Source organism: Pezoporus wallicus, unplaced genomic scaffold (genome assembly GCF_028554395.1).
Source record: "Pezoporus wallicus isolate ANWC-B61680 ecotype Strahan unplaced genomic scaffold, APGP_CSIRO_Pwel_v1 contig_5352, whole genome shotgun sequence".
In the NCBI taxonomy this organism is placed as follows: domain Eukaryota; kingdom Metazoa; phylum Chordata; class Aves; order Psittaciformes; family Psittacidae; genus Pezoporus; species Pezoporus wallicus.
Window position 1 is genome coordinate 4,184,124 of NW_026639660.1, and position 17,445 is coordinate 4,201,568.

Sequence of the window (17,445 nt, forward strand, 5' to 3'; positions counted from 1 at the left end):
ACCTTCCATATAGGATCTGACTCTCCTCTGCCTCTGCTCTTGGTAATAGCTCTCATGACACTGAAGGCAGATTTATCATTTAAGTGAATTTGATAACTAACCCTGGAAAAGAAGGAATTAGAGCCAGTAATAACTCTTTGAACCTCAGAACCTAGACAAACAGGATCAAATTGCTATCTGGTATAATCTGAGTTCCATGGATTTATAACCACAGATAAATTTTAGCTGATAAAGAGAAGAATATAAATGTTTAATATGTTTAATTCTGACATTTGTGACATCATAAAATCAATATAGATGTGCAGTGAAGGGAAGATTTCTAAGCACAGAATTTCTTAAATTGTCTAAATTAAGTCTCATTTATAATGAGAAATAATTAAATACATTCCATGAAATTGGATAAACAAGAAGAGAATGCTGAAGAATGTCACTTCATTCATGGGACAGAGATGTAATTTGTTGTTTCCTGCTGTTTGTCTTTTACGCTGCAAGCAGGAGTTCCCATTTATTTTCAGCATTCAGCTGCCAACCTAGAGCCCACTGGAAGATGCATGTCATTTCCAGAAGGACCTTAATGAACACCACCAGTGGAGAGACATTTCAAGCTTGGCAGTTCATCTGACAGACCAAGAGATAACTTCAAATAATTTCCATGACCGTTCTCCAAGTATTTGTGGAAGGAGGCTAACACCAAGAGGACAATACTTTGGAAAGACACAAGTTATGGAGGACTCACTGATTTCATTAGGGAGAGCACAGTTCAGCAAGCTCAGAGGTGACACACATCTTACTGTTGATTTGCTACACCAAGCTCATCAAGCCAGTTGAAGAAAATGGAAATAACACTCCCTTGCAATGAACAGCATGGTGCTACTAACAGCATCCCATGGATCTGGGGTGCTGCTGCCAAACCTCTCTTAACCATGTTGTGTCAGGCAGAGCACCTGCAGGGAGAGATAGGACCCAGACAAATGCTTGCATCACACAGAGAATTTAAAAAGACGTCCTTCAGCCTCCATAGGATCCTGCCTCTGTAGTGGTGCCTGAGTGATAGTTTTCTGTTTCTCTCAGAAGCTCTGGAATTTGCTGAAGATGCTCTAGGTTAAGACTAAAGCCATAAGGTTCATGCATGAACCAAGTAGTGAAATGTGGTAGCACTCATTCAAGCACTGTCTCTACCTCTTTGGACTGTCTCCCACTGCCTTATCTGTTCGGCAGTGTTCCTTTCTCCCCATTTTCGTATCTCTCCATCGCCTTCCTCCACTTCTTGGATAAAAGGGAGAATGAGATGATAGTGAACTGGGAAAACAGGATGACTGATTCACAAGCAGGTGGCAGAAACTGAGGTAAGTACAGATATCTTGCAATCCACTTCCAGTGGAGAGGCAAAAGAACAAGGAAAAGCATGCATAGATGGAGTCTCAGGAAAGGTGTGTGCGTAAGCAATGTATCTAAGGAATGGTGTGACTGAGCGGCTTTTTCTCCTGAAGCCATTTGGCAGAAGCTCCTGGCAGCTTTCCCCATGGCACAGCACTCGCTCAGCAGCTTTCCCCACAGCGTGGCACTGCAACCTGCTCTGTGTCAGGCATAGCAGCAGGGCAGCTGCCTTCACTTGGGATGCTGTGCCGTGGCCCTAGCCAGCTGCTCTGAGTTTTCATACTAGTGCTGGGTAGTAGGCAGTAGAGACGAGAGCAGGGAGATGAGCAGAGTGCTGGCCCAGCTTGGGTCCTCCCCTGGAGTGGGTTTATTCCTGGCATGTGTTCCTTGCATTTGTGTCTGTTTTGCACATGGAGCCTGGAGGTGCTGAGCAGAGTGTCAGTATATCTAACAGGTTTGCCCCGGTTTTTGCTAAACTGAGTAAGTGGGTCCTCTCAGACAAGGATTTGGCTTTATTTATGAAGGAGCTGATGTTGAGAATGGGATAAAGGAGCCCACTTTGATGTCCTGCAGCCACACAGTTTTGGTTTAGGAAAGTAGCTTTGCTGGGAATTTTTTTCACACCTTATTGTTTGCTCACAACTCTTGCTTGCCAGTGTAACTCTCCAAGCACACGTAGTCCACTCATCCAGCTTTCTCCTCAGTGCCCCCATAGCACTGCAAGGCTGTAGCAGTTATTGCAAAATAGGATCTCCATAATTCTGGCTATGTCTCCTGGAGGGTTTATTTCTTCTCTGCTCTTGGCCACAATTGTCACTACATCATTACACTGCAAGTTCACCTCTTCAAGCTACTACCAGCTGGTAAAAACCTAGTATTGGGTCACACATACAGGGAAATGTAGCTCTTTTCACTTCAACAACTTGGACAGCAGTGGTGGTGTGTTTTTTTCTATTCAAAGAAAAAAATCTGCTCATCAGCTTGCCCAGCTCCTGAGACTTTTTCCAGGGCATATGTAATACGACTTGCTCCATTTTACCAAAAGCAAACGTGGAATGTGTACGAAATACGCAATTTTGGGAAAGCTGATGGAGGCATGACAAAGCTGGAGGCTGCTGAGCAATAGCTGCTCCTGCGAAATGTGAACTTAACTGTATTTTTTGCCCCATAGCTAAACCTGGCCCTGAGCCCCACTGGCGGGTAGGAAGGTGAAGCGCAGGGTCTTTGAATGTGTTAAGCGTCACCAAACTGCAACAAGTCATGGCTCAAATGTGAGGGTTTAAAACAGGTTCTGCATTCCTTCTTTAAACCTAGGTGCTAACCATGCTGAAATGCAACTTTATTAAGCAGTCTGGCAAGATTTCAGCAATTTTATTGAAAGGGTATTTTGTTATGTTTATTATATTTGTCAAAATGGCATTTTATGGTGTTTATGAGATAGCATTTAAATTTATGAAACTTTAAATTTTTTGTCTAAAATAGACTTTACTGAAAATCAAATAATGCAAGTAGTAAAACCTCACATCAGGCAAATCAAGGCAAAATTTTCCATTAAGCAAAGCACAGACTCATCCACAGAACGATCTGTGATATACTGTCAATGAAACCTGCACTGTAAAGCAGCGGAATAGCTGCTGGGTGTGCACAGCAGGGCTGCAATGCTCCCAGGTAGGTACAGATGTGGCAATTCTGTCTGATGTCCCTGCCTGACTACAAGTGTGAGAATTTCAGGCATGTGCTGGCTTTGTTGCCCTAGCTTTTGCAGTAGGAATGAAAGAGCTTCTGGCTTGTGTTTCAGGAAGTGTACTGCTCTCCATAGTAAGCACTTGTCCCTCTGGGCTCTAGAGCACAACTGGCTGTGGTTGATGTGCTGCAAAGGAAAGAACCAGCTCTCTGCTTCTGTCTCCACTCCAGAAGCCCTTTCTGCAGGTTTTTTTCTTTGTTGGTGATGTTGCTTTTCATTTTCTGTTGTTCATTTCTGTCTTCCCCCTCCTTTCACGTAAAAAAAGAGTATATTTTTGCTCAGAGAGCTCCCCTCTTCTCCTTTTCTTTTTTTTCCTTTTTTCATCCACCACAATATCATCAAGACAATGTCAAACACTTGATTTCTTCTCTTTTCTTTCTTACTTTGGAGGTTGGTCTGGCACTCTGCAATTGATACTCTCCCCCTTCTTAGAGATTGTGATGTGGCAGCAAGATAGGCTGAGGAACTGATGCTATTGTGTCAGCTGGGATCTCTGTAGCAGCCATGACAATGTTTCCAAAACAATGATTTTGGAATGCCCTAGTCTTTTCCCCACACAAGGGAAAGCTTTCCTTTTGCAGGGGAAGGAAAAGCGGTGGAGATGAGAGACAAAGGGAGCTTAGGTAAGAGAAATCCATGTTGTAAAGAGCTGGAAGAAGAGTAGAGATCAGAAGGGAATGCAGACTCGCCTATGTGTTAAGGCAGCCTGTCCTTATGCTGGAGGAGTTTACCCTCACATGAATAAGGCCCTGAAGGGCAGAGAAGGGAGCTATTTGCAAAGCAGAAGACAGATAAGGAAAATGTTGTCACTTCATGTGGCAGAACAGGCCTCTCACAGGCATAGCCTAACTTCACCAACAACCTTTCTGAGCCTGCTTTGTCTTGCACTCTTGGTGAGAAGCTGCAGCCCTACCTTTGCTTTCTGTTCTCCCTTATTTCACTAGGGGACATATTCAAAGCACAATGCCAAGCAGGGTCCTGCAATAACTTTACTAGACCTAAACTATGATGATGACAAGAGCATGATTGGCTGTGACCAGCCAAGGCGTATTTAATCTCCTTCCATTTCCACACATTTTGTTTTGGAAAATGTGCCTCATAAAATTCCAAAGGACCTGAAAGCTGCTAGTATCCATCAAATAGCAAAGTGCCTGGTATATTGTCCAAACTCTCCCTAGCCTAGAGAGAGGCTAGAGAGTCAGTAGACTGGGATGCCTCTCGAGCATTTATCTATCTGGAAGTGCTGACCTGTCATTAGTTTAATTGGGGTCCAAACTCTCCCTAGCTGAAGTATCAGTAGACCTGGATGCCTCTCTCGAGCATTTATCTATCTAGAAGTGCTGAGCTGTCATTAGTTTAATTGGGGTGGAGGCATATGATTGGGGTGGATAGTATGAAAATGCAAAAGATGGGGAGAATGGGGATGGTGAGTAAGTGATGGTGTGCAATTACTATGCAAATTTTAGGGGAACCATCACCACCAAACAAAACTTCCCTGGTATGGATGCTGCTTTCAGCAAACAGCATCAAAATGGGAGTTACAAGCCAAGCAGGTTGGAGAAACTGCCAAACTTTTGTTGGCCTAAAATAACACCAACTTCAGGGCTTGCAGAACACATTGTGTACCTTCCCTTGTCCCTCTCTCTATAACCTCAAGATGCACCTGAACATAAGAGCTACTACCATCATCTTGAGAATCCTCTTACTGCAGCGGTACAGCAAGTTTTTCCTGTGTTTAGGGAGCATCTTTGTCTGGGTCTTCCCTGGCTTTTTGCACAGGGAAAAGATCCTGGATTCATAGGAATTTTCCATCCTCACGGCACTGGCTAAGTTAGGACAAGTCTCCTATTTGCCACCAGCACAGGCCAGGCCACTGCCTCCTGCACCACATATCAGACCCAAAGCCTTGGAGAAGAAATAGTTACATGGAAAATTGCCAGAGACCTTGTTTACAGCCTTGGGGGCTTTTCCCTAGTTTTGCCAGAGTTTCATTCCTCCTTTGTCACAATAAGCTACATCCTAAATAGAACCTTCTCCACTCATTCATTTTAGTATATACGCCTATATCTATGCCACTTCAGGGAAGTCTGAACAGCCTGATTTCCCTGGGCATATGATGACATTCAACTTCTGGATGACCCCTCATGTATGTTGGAGGCTGCAAGGCACGAGATAGTGTATGAGATTTTGAGAGTATATATTCGCAGGCTACTTTTGGGTACACACACCATTAGCTGAATCCTATTAGCTTGACCCTTGATCAAGTGAGAACCTACAGGTAAGCAGATGAATCAACCCTGGCATGAAGCAATATCATATGGGGCATCAGCAAGAGGCCAGGCAGAAAAGTTCAAAGTATAGATGTGTCCACACAAAACTTAACACACTGCAGCGCATCCAAAGATTTTCGCATAAGCCATTTTTTAAATGAATCCTGTCTATCAAAAGTGAACATTGACTTTCTGCAATTCACTGTGTGAATTCAAAGTGTTTCAGGTTTGTAAGAAGAGGGTAGTACAAAAGCACAAATATAATAAGCTGGCCATTAGGTAGCATTTGTCATGTGGCTGCGAATAACTGAGGAAAGCATGTGAGCAGCAAATATGAGAGAACCACAAAAGAAAGAAGGATCAGAAGGAATGTTAGAGCTTCTTCCTCTTAAGAATTTATTTAACCAACTGAACACTTGTTTGTTTAATTAAAAATAAAAGATTACTGAAAGGCCTCCATGGTTCTTGGATGATATAATGAGGATATCTCAATTCATGCCCTTTGGGCTGGTACCCTTTGGACTGCATGTGGTCTTGGCATTATCCCAGCACCTTCCATTAAGACACGCCCCATTACCACAGAGCTGATTTTGCTTCTGTTCTTGAGGCCACATAATTGTGCTTGGCAGTTATGAAAGAAATGTATGAAATAGAAATGAAACAGAAAGAAAAATATGACTGCAGCTTCGTTAATTTTACTCCAGTCTGAATGAACTTGGAAAGCTTTCTAGGCAAGGTTCTGAAGTAAGGGAATATTAAGCTACCATTTTTTAAAAATCTGTCAATACTGACCCTGACTTAATATTTTCCATATCACTTCAAACGCCAGGATTCATAGTTGATCTGACAGGACTTTCAGAGGAGGCTGTCCAAGCACTTTGAGGTCACAAAGGTCTTGAAGACCAGATGTCCTTAATATCTGAATGTTGTTAACAGTTCAGAAGAGTTTCTTGTCCACTAGCAACCTCACTTTGTCTGTGGCAAGCTGGTATCAATTACCTTATCAAAGAGAATTTGCTTCAGACATAGAGATGGCTATTGCTGTGACTAGTGAAGACCTGAGATGCACCGATGTTTGGAGCATCGTTAACTGGGAACAACTCTACTGCACTGTGTTTTAGGGCCTTTAGAAACAAATCAACAGGGGTGGGGGAAACAAAGGCTCTGAAGATGCCTATCAGCCCTTCCCAGTGCAGCTCAGTCTCACTTTCATCTTCCTTCTGCCTGTGCTGCACCAGATACTTTTGCTTCCTTTCCCCGAGTCTGTTGAACCCTCTGCCTGTATACAATGGAGCCTTTGATGCTCCTGTAGAATGCGCAGAACAAGTATGTGAGAGATTGGATGGGCTCCTGACTACTCCCTGGGCCAGCGGCTGGAAGCAGAGCAGCTTGTAGCTGAACAGATGGCAGCATTCAAAACACCTGGGCTCCCTGGAGCCAGAGGCCTGAGTCCCAGGAGGGCCAATTCTGCTACCTGTTCCCAGTTGCTTAACTGCAGTCCGCGCATCTTCCAGTCGCTAACAGTCTGATAAAGACCTTCATATCCTGAAGCTGTGCCTGGTTAGGATGCCTGCAATACATTTTGTAGCATTTTTTGTGAAAGCTGGGGTTTCCCCAGTGGTCTGGGGTAATGTTTGCACCAAGAATGATCCAAATACCTAACGGACAGGAATCCTAGACCTTCTAGGGACTAAATGTCCTGGGGAGGTATTCAACAGGTAAGATATTCTGCCATGTATATATCAATATTTACAATTTCTAGGACCATTTCTGGTGTCTCTTACTTAATAACTGGAAGAATTCAGACATATTTTGACAGCGCTAAGTAGTAACTTCAGGCCTCAACTCTAATATATAATATGCTTTGGGATTAAAGATGTCCTATACATTTAAGATTATTATTAATAACAATATCACTGCAAATCCCCAGACGGTGAGATAGGAACAGATACAAGGTATCCTGCATGTTTGTTAAACCAAACATAACCACCACAGGAGACCAAGTTTTTCTTGCCTTTTATTAGAATGAAGCAGAGCAGCAGAATGAACAAATATGATTAAAAAGATGTTCTGGAATAAATGTACTCCTGATTGCTCTTGCAAGCCAGATAACAAATTTTGTGCTGTTTTGTAGAGGTTGATTTTAACTCTAAAGTCTATACCTGATTTTACAGTCAGCATTACTTCAAGCTTATCACATTTGTAACAGGATACAAATATAGCACCATTAGTTTAATTTTATTTACATTTCAGAGTTATTCAGCTGGAATAAATTGAACACAATTTGATTGAAATTGTCCTGCAGGACTGACTTTAAGCAATTCAACAGGAGTGCTTTATAAATAATGGCAGCATTTAGTAACAAAAGACACCCTCTTGGACTGGAGGATTTGCAGGAGTCATTAGCAGATGAAGAAAAAAGCGGCATTGCCAAGAACAGAGCTAAACTGAACGCTTCTGCTCTGGAGCCCACTTTCCACTGCATACATCTTCAGAAAAGACCTTGGCTGCAGAGCATGATGACCTTCCATGTACAGCTCCTACAGAAAGCAGTTGGTAATTTGGGTGTCTCACTAGCAGGTGTTTCACTAGCACAGAAGCATCAACACTCAGGTAAATTGTTCAAGTGAACCTTGACAGAAAAGGAATGAGTAATATTGATTTTGTTTTGCAGTGGCGCTTAGAAATCCTAGTCAGTGATGGACAAGCTGTTGCAAAGACACTTTGCAGAAACAAAAGACTATCTCTACCTCCCAGATGTGAAAAAGCAGTGGATATATCTGGGCAGATGGGACAGTGGGTAGGATGAATGGACTCCTGTTTGTCAGTACAACCAGGGAGCTGCCAAACCACTGTTAAGCTCTTCATAGGCAGCAGAGTAAAGGAGGGTTTTCAACAAAGATTTGGGAAGATAAGGAGGGTCTCCTTATCTGTTGGATTTCTCCCAATAACAGCAAGGAAAAAAGCACAGAAGTGTTTCTATAAAAATGTTAACAAGTGAGAAATAGAGACTGACAGAATGATGAGAAGGGAAAAGACACTGTCATAGCAAAGGAGAGCTCTTTGGCAGGGTGGGAAGGGCCTTGACAGGAAAGATAAATAGCTTGTGTTTGATGGAGTAAAGGAGTGGAATGGAGTAAAGAGGAGCAAAGAATGTGCAAAATCTTCAAACTGATGGATCAGGAGGATGATCTTTACAGCAGTATTTTGCATGGATGTGCACAGACTGAAAATACACTTAGCAAGACCAAGAGAAGGATGTTTCAGTAATCAAATGAAAGACAATTGAATTTCAACCAGATTAAATAAGGCCTTCTGATGTTTTTAAATGGGAAGGCTAGGCTACCACCAGCATCTTTCCTATCTTGCCTGGAAGTGCAAGGAAGAGTTTTGGGCCATTTTTTCTTTCTGGTTACAACTAATTTTCACCTGAATGTGTCTAGTTCCAACTTGTTACAGCCTGCAGCATCCATGAGAGAATCCCATTCACAGGTAAGGGAGAAAGACATGCTCTCAAAAGCTGTATGTTGTGGGGTCTTTAGTGTCCTGTCACCTCTCTAACTGATCTTGTTAAACCCTGAAGAAGAGTTTGAAAGTGTCACTGTTAGGACAGGTAAGTGAGATTTGTGAATGGCAGTTTGGTATGCCTAATAGGTGGGCACTCCAGGTCAACCCTTTATGGAGCTAGCAGAAGATAAAAGGGATTCTGTTTCAGACCGCTGGGATTTCTGTGATCTGTCACAGTGAGACACAATCTAATTACAAAGAAATGGAATTGCCATGCTGCACCAAATGGACCATAGAGTTGAATAATCCTGCTGTGGCACTGCCTGGTGAAATGCTTCAGATTAAGAACAGGGAATCTACCAGAAGACAAGCAGGGAATGACTTGCCAACAGGGGAAGTTTCTTTGTAATTCTTATCAGTTAGCAATTAGCCTAAGCCCTGAAGCAAGAGGGTTTATATAACAAAAGAGGGTTTCATAACAAAAGAAAATACACATTTGATTTAATGAGCACATCCCCAATTACATTATCCATATAAATGTTTAATCCTTTTTAAAAATCCTACTAATCTCTTATGGGATGTTATCTTATGGGAATGAGCTAATTAGGCATCGTAGAAAATGTATTTCCTTTTAACAGTTTTATATATGCTGCCTTTTATACCCAAGAATGTTCCCTTGTCCTTGTGTTCTGGGAGGATGAACAGAAGCATCTATTTTCCCTTCCTTCTACCACCCACATTTTCCACATTGCAGCCAGGGACCTCCCCTCTGATGTACTGTCAGTATTCCCAGACCTTCATCATTTGAACACCACATTCACGTCAGTTTGCAATTTCTGACACTTATATCCAAAAGCCTTATTCAGTACCCAAACAAGAAACCAGAGCAGGGCAAGAAGATTATGCCACTGACTTAACAAAGGGCATTACTGTGATTGCAGACTGGTTTGCTCCATACTCTAGGTAGACTAACAACATTTGCGTATTTGATCACCCCGTTATGCCTTGAGTAAGACACTCTGCTCTGCTCTCCCTTGCAGCACCCCAGTTCCCTTCCTGAGGCATCACAGCTCAAGTGTGAGCACCAACAAGGTGACTGGGTGCTCTCCCTCACCCCTCCTGGAGTCACTGCCCTGTGTCCGCCAGCACGGGAATGGGTCCACTGCCATCACCTGCTTTCGTGGGTTGCCTCTGCCATTGCTCCTTCCCCTCTAGATGTGAAAAGACTCTGTGGCAGTGTCAGATTCTAACACCTGACTTTCCCCTCCCTTTTCCAAACAGTTGAACACTCGCCATAGTAGGGATTAAGGAGGCATCTTGCTGACAATCTTTATCAACTTAAAAGCTGATCACTTATTCCTATGTTTTATTTCCATCCCTTCTGCAGGTGTTTGATGGCTCCTCCTCTCACCTTTTACCCCTGTTGCCTTCTTATCAATATGTTGGTAGGGGGGTTTGATAAGTGTTTTTAAATGACTGAATAAAAATTGACAATTTGTTCACATCGTATACAACACTGCAACGGTACTGGATTCATGATAGTAAAGCTTAGCTCTTGCTAGAATACAAAGAGCACTTATGGAGCAGAATACAGGAATTGTGAAGGATTTCTATATTCTGGATTCAGTACATCATTTTTTCTGGCTCTCATCCAAGATTCTCCACATTGATTTTCTTTTTTTTTTTGTTTTTTTTTTGTTTTCTCAGAGCTTATACAGGAAGCCAAACAACCTTTCCATTGAACCCAGAAGTAAACTGATCACAAGCCAAAGATGAGTCTTCTCTCTGCAGCTATCTGAACAATTACAGCAGCATTTATTGAGTGTGCCTTTATTTTTCTGGTTTTAATCTGCAGTGTGCGGACAGCCCAAGAAAGATCCTTCTTAATGGACTTTAACAGCAATGCAGCACTAAACTTATATAGCACCTGCCACATCAAGGCATCCCAGTAGACTTCCCAAATAATAGATTTTAAAGCTTCTGCTTTCACAAGCCAAAGGCAAGGCTCAAGAGAGCAAAATTAAGTTTGGGTTTTAAAATATTGATGAGCTTGACATTATTAATATCAAGAGGTGAATTCATCACTCTTGGAATGCATTGCCAGGGGAGGACAGCATTGATCAACTTATAACCACACACCTGGATGGGAACTGAGGCACTAAAACCTTTATTCAACGTACAATAATTGCATGTTCATAGCTGCTTAGCCCACTGTAATTAAAACGAGTCATTCAGAAAAGCAACAGGAAGTCTGAAGACAGGCTTGCTGTATGTAATTTTGCACTTTCATGCAGTACCTTATGCACTGTTTCAAAGCATTCTACAACTATTAACAGGTTACACCTCCCTGGTAGAAAAAGCATTATAGCTATTGCAAATGAAGACACATAAAGATCAAATAATCTGTGCAAATGAATTCGTAGTAGTACTAACAGCAGGAACCCAAGAGCTCTGGTTCTCAGGTTCCTCATGAACCCCGTAGACAATGAAGATTTCTGAAACTCCAAGAGGCAAATGTGTCACAGGCATGACTTCTCTTTCACTTATATAAACTAAGAACAGTTATATATGCACTATTACGGCTACTATAATGTTAATAATCATAGCCTTTAACTGGTATAAAGCAGGTATAATTTCCTTTCATCAGTAGGATTTCATGCTTCTAAAGCCAAGGAAGAAGGAGAAGAACCAAACCTTGCATTCCTGAGCTGCCCTGTCTTTCAGCAATAAACAAAACAAGTTAGAAACATCTTGCAGATCACCTGAAACAAGAATACAGGGAGATGCTGAAATGTTTAGAACATTTATAAACACAGTTGGACAGATACTGGTAAGAGATTTTACCTCTTTTCAATGGAATAAAAAACGTATTTCTTATCTATCTGCACAAGCTGGCGAAAGCTACTTCTGAATTGTGGCTGCAAAGTTCAAGACAGGTCACACTTTCTAGCAGGAAATAGGGCACATGCTTTCTGAACATTACAACCTATATATAGTTTTTGGTTCTATATCTTTAAAAGTTAAATGCATCTTCAAATGATTACAGCTATCTTCTTATTCTCAAGTTACTTATCACATGTCTAATAAATCTGTGAGCACCAATCAGTGCATCAAGCTACGAGCTCCCATTTGAAACTCCTAAAATATATTTTTAATAATGGCAATAAATTATTTTGATTCAGACAGCATAAGTAACTGCAGCTTATAGGTACAATGCAGAACTGAGCTTGGAAATGAGGCATTTTTATTTCTCTGCTGTAAGATTGCCCTCCTTGATTTTCAAACCATTCTCAGACATTTTGCTGCCAGGTGTAAGATGACATATAAAATAAGCTGTTGGAAGGAAAGGGTATGACTAAGCAAAAAGTGTGGACAAAAAAGACAAAAAGCTTTTCTCTGAAAGTTTATAACTAAATTCAAGCAGTAGAAAAAAAAACCCTGGTCTGGGGATTTAAACTATTCTTATCATCCAGTATATCAACTCTGCCCTTCCCCAAGGTCATTCTCACCTTCTGCCTCTTAAGAAGCCCATTTACAACTGGTTTTTTGAGTGACTTTTGAAGGTGTGAGGAGGGACATAGATCTAACTGAACTCTGTAGGGCTAGAAATCAATTAGTGCCCTGCACCTAATCCAGAAATTTGCAGCATGACTTCTCTTCACCTGTGGATAGATCATCTGACTCTAGAAATCAAAGTGCTGAATTGGTGCCCTTGGGCTCTCCTACAGTTTCTTGGTGTCAGGAGAATCCAGCTGGGTAAATCAGATAACAGACATCAAAGGCCCAGTTCTGTCACTTTAAGAAAATATAGGACTACTTTCAGTGCCATCCAGTGAAGAAGGTACTTCTATGGGTTAAACAAACCCAAAATGTGAAGTATTAGCGCTAGTTCCTTACAGCATTCAGATGGGAAAATGATGAAGAAATGTGTTATTCTAAATGCCTAAGCACAGTATAAAACATGAGGCACACTTCATGGCAGAGCTCCCCTTGGATATGAATCAGCCTGCATGAGCCAGGAAACAGGCAATACAAAAAGCTGCAGGCTATCATTTCTGTCATCACCTCCAAAGCCTGGGTAAATAGTCATCGAGAAGAAGCTGATGCTGGTACTCGGTAAAGGAGGAAATCAGTCTAGGTTGGGTCACAGAGAGCCAAAAGGATCAGAGAGCACAAGGGAGAAAGATAAGGTTTTACAGGTTTTATGGGGCTGTCATGTTTAATTGGCTGGCCCTTCCTGAGAGATGCTGCCATGCAGACAGGGGGTTTGGTGGGGGACTGAGAAGCAGCTTTAGCACCTTGCAGCTTGAGGGAAGAGAACAGATGCTCACAGATTCCCTGGGAAAATGCTGAATTTCATGTTAGGTTTTATCCAGGGTTGGCCCAGCATGTGAGAGCGAGAGAGGGGAGAGTGAGTTTAATAAATAGGTACTTTAGGTTGGTTTATTTACTGGTTTTATACATGTAGGGGATTTTATGTGTTTCATTCATGAGCCTAGTACTGCTGGGCACTGCCAAAACATAAACGACCAAGGCAGTTCTGTCTTGATAAAGTTACCAGCCAGGAACAGGCAGCACAGAACAGATCAATATATAATGTGGGAGTCATCGACAAACCACCTGCTTAACTGATGTCTAACAGCCTGTCTCCAGAAATAGACTACATGAGACAAATATGGGTGTAAAAGATTCTGCAATAAATAATTATGGATTAAGCTACAGTTAAGTACTGATAGCTTGTCTCTCTTCCATTTTTGTACCACTTCACCCATGGCTGCAGTCTTCATGCGTTTGACTTCAAACTTTATCTTCACTCTCCTCAAAAAAAGCTAGCCATAGATCTCTTACAGGAGTTTAAATTAGAGCCTAGTTTTCAGTGTAAGCTGAACCCAAACTGGACACAGCTGAAACCTAGACAGCAGAGTTTAAATTTAGTAGTTTTTCAATGACACCACATCTCCTAAGCCCGTGCTTTCCAGCTTCCCTATTGCCCCTCCTTTTCCTCCAGCTTCCCAGAAGCCACCTGCTTGTTTCTAGCAAAGCGGAAACCCAACATATCAAAATATCTCAATTTCTTCACCTTTTAGAATTCTTTAACAGCCTGAAAAGATACTGACTGAATGGGCTGGTCACCGGGCTGAGTGCTCAGCCCTGGATGCTCATTAGTGAGATAAGGGGAAAGAGCATGGTCTGGGGAGACACACTGACACCTGCATGAAAACAGCCATGGGAAGCTGGCAAAACAAAAGGCTTGGGCAGATGGATGTCCTGCATCAGGGCAGGTTAAATACAACTAGACCATCCCTCTATCTGCTTTACAAGGCAAAGTACTGCAACAGGAAGAGCAGCCATGAGGCTATCCCAGAGCAAGCTGGTTGATAAAGGACACAGTCAAGCGTTGATACAGGATAAAAGAGAAGAGATCAGAGTCCTTGGGACAGACCTTGGCAACAGGAGGACCACAAAAAAAAAAAAGAAAAAGAACAGACCTTGGGACAGATTGTGTGATTAGGTGGAGCTGGAGATAATTGTGTTTTAAAGATCTCTTGGGGAATGAGCTAGAATATATGTGGCAGCAGGGATAGATCTGTGGCTACACAGGTAGCTATCGCTGCATTTGTTCGCATGAAGGAAATGGAGGACTATGGTCCACATAGGTAAATTTCTTTTTAGCAGGTCAGTGCACTGTTAGACAGATGTGCCAGTACTAGTGGTGTAACATTGTACCCCACAGGCTGTTTTAAGTCCCAGAGCTATACTAAAAGAAACTGTTGACAAGAATACTAGTCTCCCCAAGTTATTTGTTCACAGCCTGCTGTTTGGCATAATGCAGGAAGCTGGAGAAGAGATCATTTTTTTTTGCCATCTTCTGGTATCTCAGTTCAGCACCATCTGGACATTCACACCAGTTATTCCTTATTCCTGACTGGATGCTTCCCATTTTTTACAAACGAAAGATTTGCTGCAAGCTGTGATATTCATAAGTAGGATAAATGTCATAAGCAGTATAAGAGCTGCCAGGTAGCTCTCCCTGTTCATTCATATGATGATCAGTCAGCAGGTCCCTCTGAGTAAGAAGATGTTTTTCTATGAAAAAGCCAAAGTTATCCACTCTCTTGCTTACGGGTCTACAGGAAAATGTAGGGTTTCCCTAGGCTGCAGAAGGAGTAGAACAGCTGCGGCAGTGGGCCCTACATCTGATTGCCTTAACATCTCAAGCTGCTCCCCTTGCCTTTTTTTTCCCCTAGATTTGTTTAATGAAACCATGACAACAACATTGGTGCGGCTGCTACTGGTAACCAGGCTGCTAATATCTTTTGAACAGGCTAAGCAATTAACATAGGCATGCCTCGTAAGCAAAAAATACTAACTGTGGGACTTAAAATAGGATTTTCTTTCTTTCTCTGCACAAAAACTAACATGTCTTTACACTGCTTTGATAGGATTTGCCACCTCAGCCTGGCTAAGGCAGGTGTTATGACCTTTCAGCAAAAGATTTGTGACACAGGAAGAGGGATGCAAACAAACTCAGAGGAAATGAGGTGCAAGGAAAGTCCAGTGGCTTTGTACACACACCTGAGTACCTGGAGGGTGAGAGGGAGAGAGGAGACAGGAGAAATAGGGACAGAGAGGTACACAGGGTGTGCGTAGAGGGAACAGGATAAACATCAGCAAACAGGAGCTTGAGTGGCTCATCATTTAAATGATGATCAAATGAAAATCCCAGCCACAGCACTCGTGACAGTGCCACCTCCCACTGTAGCAACCAAGCACATCCTGTAAAGTGCTTAAGGGTGTGTGATGCTGGTGATGAATATCCCTCAAACAGGCAGTAGTCCATATTCACTGCCCTGTAACCCTCTGTCACCACAGAGCAGACCAGGCATCCTTCAGCCCCAGTGAGACACCACTTGGTTTCTTTCACACCAGATGCATTTCTCTGCTTCATTCTTGGATACGCATATCGCTTACTGGCAGCTGTTAAGATTTTCAGTATCACATTTGTTAGTTTAAAAGACTGCTATGTCTATATAAATTGGTTATATCATACAGTAGATCTGTCCATTTATGCTGGAGAAAGAAGCAAAAATAAGGAAGTTGTATCCCAAACTTGTAATGAAACATCAAACTTTAATAAGTATAAAAAAGGAGGGTAATGTCTCCCCCTCCTCTTGACTGCTATATGCAGCATCACATCCCCCCATCACAGCATCATAGAGGCCACCCTAGGATGTTGGTCAGGAGGACACAGGTCACCCCTTTGACACTTCAGTCCATCCACAGCATGGATGAGTGCTTTTGCTGGCTGCCCATGCATGTGTGCAAGCTAACAACTATTTGAACCCCTTGCTGGAGAACTCTCCTGATCATAGAATCATAGAATAGATAGTTTGGATGGAAGGGACTTTCAAAGTTCATCTAGTCCAAACCCCCTGCAATGATCAGGGACATCTTCAACTAGATCAAGTTGCCCAGAACCACGTCCAGACTTTAACTTCTTGAACGAGAGCAGTACAGCCTGCTTTTCTTCAGGAAGGTATACTCGACTTCCAGTCTATGCGGTGCAGGGTCTCTTGCCTGTTTGCTGTAACCCTTCTTCCCTGCACAGCCAAGGGCCAAGTTAAAGATCCTGGGTGTGAGAGCAGCTATCTCCCTCTGTGCAATAAGCCAAAATGGCCAGAAAGTGCTGGGGTAGGAGCAAAAGAGTCACAGTGTGGGGCTTTTCCTCTGGGCCCAAAGCTGGGAGGTGATGTGCCCATCCCAGAAATGCAGTCAGGCATCACTGAGAATAAGTAATGGCTATTGACACGTACTCCCAGTCATGCTCTCTGGAGAACTTGTGTCATCTTCTGATCACACACATGAACAAGCTCACATTAAGTTAAGGAGACCCTTCTACTAATTGCAGGTAAAAACAGCACTTCATTAATAAGCACAGACAGCTCACGCCTAGGAGTTGTTGTCTGTAAGTTGCCTTCAAAAACTTGTAGAAATTCCTGGAATGGGTTTTTTCGAGATTTTATTTGAAACAAGGAAAGCAGAAAGCTTTCTTCCCTGGAGAACTGAATAGAAACAGGCCTACACTGACACGGTCTTAATCCAGCCTTGACTCTGAAGAACAGAATAGGAAAACAAAGCAGTTTGTCCCAGATCCCATTTTGAGGTGTTAAACTGTCACATCACTTCAGAAATAGATGCTATTACAAAGCCACCATGCTAGCTTTTCCCTTGGCCTCCTTAAAACTCATATCCCTGTTAACCAATACTGGGGGGGGGGGTTAATAAAGGAATGAGAAAACTCAGCAGGCAGCGTAAGTGACACTCCCAGCAACACCAGCCGGCTTCAGGAGGCTAATTGTTACAGTAAGGACTTGAGAATCCATACTCAGAAGTCTCTCAGTTTTTATATTGCTTCCCAGGATCTTGCTGGTCCCTTCCTTCCCTTTTTCTATCCTCCTGTTACTCTTTTTTCCATCACTATGGTTTCTGCCTGTGGTATTTCACAACTATTTTCAGCTTGCTAACCATTGACCTGTCCCCATGTTC